At 63.3% G+C, this 2,500-nt stretch overlaps 1 pseudogene; it reads right to left on the bottom strand.

Moving 5' to 3' along the window:
• LOC126110661 (large subunit ribosomal RNA) overlaps positions 1 to 2,500 on the bottom strand; it is a 7,934-nt pseudogene that overhangs the window by 3,299 nt on the left and 2,135 nt on the right.

Raw genomic sequence — 2,500 nt, 5'->3', positions numbered from 1 at the left:
TGATCCACCGAATCGAATGCCTTAGATACGTCGATCGATGCCACAAAGACAGAGCGGCAGGAGCGAACTGCGTCGGTGAGGGCAGTGTCCAAGATGAACGTGTTTTCCAACATCCCATCACGAGGGATGAATGCCCGCTGACGTTCGTCCACAGCACAAGCGCGCATCAGGCGTGACGCGAGAACCTTGTGAAAGGTCCGCGCCAACACCGAGCAGACCGTAATGGGGCGAAAGTCAGCGGGGGATGTTGGTGCAGCCGTTTTCGGGAGAAGGGACGTCCGCGCGCGAAGCAGGCGTTCCGGAAGGGCGCGGGCCAGAAGGAAGAGATTCATCACTTTCACCAGGACTTCGTGCGGCAGGCGCCGCAACTCCGCTGGGGTAAGGCCGTCCGGCCCGGCCGCTGATCCCCTGGGCGGCAACGCGGCGGCGACCTCCTCATGTGTGACCGGCCCCCATAGGCACTCGAGAGCGACAGGCTCCGAGTGCGGGAGGAGGCGGTCACGAATGAAGCCCGCGGTGGAGATGGGCTTCTTAGTGAAGAGGTCCGCCCAGAAGTCCAGCAGACCAGGGATGGCAGGTGGCGGCTGGAGCAGGGTGCCATCCAAGAGGCCGCGCACGCAACGTGCACGCGACCTTCGGAAGGCATCCTGCGTTCTCGCATACTCCCAGCGGCGCCGCTTGCGCTTCTGCGTCGGCGGCGCTGCAGGCGGCCGCTTAGATGGTTGGCGCGGCCGCTGTGTCCTGGTGAACGATCTCTCCCCTCTGGACCCGACCGACGCAAGGGCATCCGGGAGCATGCCCAGGATGACATCGGGCGGCGTGCCCCGCCCTAGACCAATGACTCGATCCAGGGCAGAGAAACGCTGGGCGGAAGCAGGTAGCCCCGCCAGATGCTCCCAGATGGCGGCGTCAGTCGGCCCCTCCGGCGGCGGCCCGGTGGTGTCGGCCGCGAAGTCCTCGGCTGCGTCGACAGGCGGCGCAGCGGCCTCGCCCGCGTCAGGCAGCGGGCTCGCTGCTCCCCGGCGGGACGCCGGCTCTTCCCCCCGACCGATCTCAAGCGCCTCCATGAATTGGCGGACAAGCTGCTTGTGGGCAGCTTGCCGCCGTCGGCACTTGATTGCCTCGAGCGTTCGGTCGGGGAACATCCTGATGAGTTCTTGATTAACAAAGAAGAACCGGGCGTCCCTCTCAAGGAACAGTTCGGCCTCCGCCTTGGCGAGCGACAGGACTTCTTCCTCCGTCCACCTCGCGCGATGCCTCTCCGTGACGATCTCCGCGTTGGCGGCCGCAAGGTGTTGGCGGCGGCGATGGACCCCGAGACCGTTCTTGGTGGTGAAGCTGCGGTGGCACTCACTACAGGCGTAGATAGCTGCAACAGTTACAAGATCTTCGGCACGGCCGGTTGGCCGGCTAGGAGCTGGGGAAGCTGGGGTGGCACCTTCAGCGGAAGGGCCACCACTCGTATTTATTTGTCTGCTGCCCCCAACTTGAAAGGGATAATGCGAGGGGGGGCTGGTAACCCCCCCAAGCCCCTGGTGCGGTCTTCCACTCTGCGAAAATCAGCGGGCCCACGAGAAGGGGAGAAGACCGCAGGAGAGGAGAGGCTAAGAGGGCTAGGCCCATGTATTGCGCATCACTCTCCCTGTAACTACAACCCAAGGAAGGCACCTCGCAGCAGCAGCACGACTACATCAAGACCGCACTTCGAAAAGCCAAGTCCGGATGCAGCCACACCGCCGCCACTTGGCCGCCTTAAGAGAGTCATAGTTACTCCCGCCGTTTACCCGCGCTTGCTTGAATTTCTTCACGTTGACATTCAGAGCACTGGGCAGAAATCACATTGCGTCAACACCCGCTAGGGCCATCGCAATGCTTTGTTTTAATTAGACAGTCGGATTCCCCCAGTCCGTGCCAGTTCTGAGTTGATCGTTGAATGGCGGCCGAAGAGAATCCGCGCACCCGCGCGCCCCCGGAGGAGCACGCTAAGGCGGACGCGGCCTCGCAGCAAGGAAGATCCGTGGGAGGCCAAGGCACGGGACCGAGCTCGGATCCTGCGCGCAGGTTGAAGCACCGGGGCACGAACGCCGCGCAGGCGCGCGCATCCTGCACCGCCGGCCAGCACGAGGCCAACCAACGGCGAGAGCAGACCACGCCCGCGCTAAACGCCCGCACTTACCGGCACCCCTACGGCACTCACCTCGCCCAGGCCCGGCACGTTAGCGCTGACCCACTTCCCGACCAAGCCCGACACGCCCCGATCCTCAGAGCCAATCCTTATCCCGAAGTTACGGATCCAATTTGCCGACTTCCCTTACCTACATTATTCTATCGACTAGAGGCTCTTCACCTTGGAGACCTGCTGCGGATATGGGTACGAACCGGCGCGACACCTCCACGTGGCCCTCTCCCGGATTTTCAAGGTCCGAGGGGAAGATCGGGACACCGCCGCAACTGCGGTGCTCTTCGCGTTCCAAACCCTATCTCCCTGCTAGAGGATTCC

The sequence above is a fragment of the Schistocerca cancellata genome, unplaced genomic scaffold (assembly GCF_023864275.1).
Source record: "Schistocerca cancellata isolate TAMUIC-IGC-003103 unplaced genomic scaffold, iqSchCanc2.1 HiC_scaffold_24, whole genome shotgun sequence".
NCBI lineage: Eukaryota > Metazoa > Arthropoda > Insecta > Orthoptera > Acrididae > Schistocerca > Schistocerca cancellata.
The sequence above is the reverse complement of the archived record's forward strand: the minus strand, read 5'-3'. Positions and strand labels throughout refer to the sequence as shown.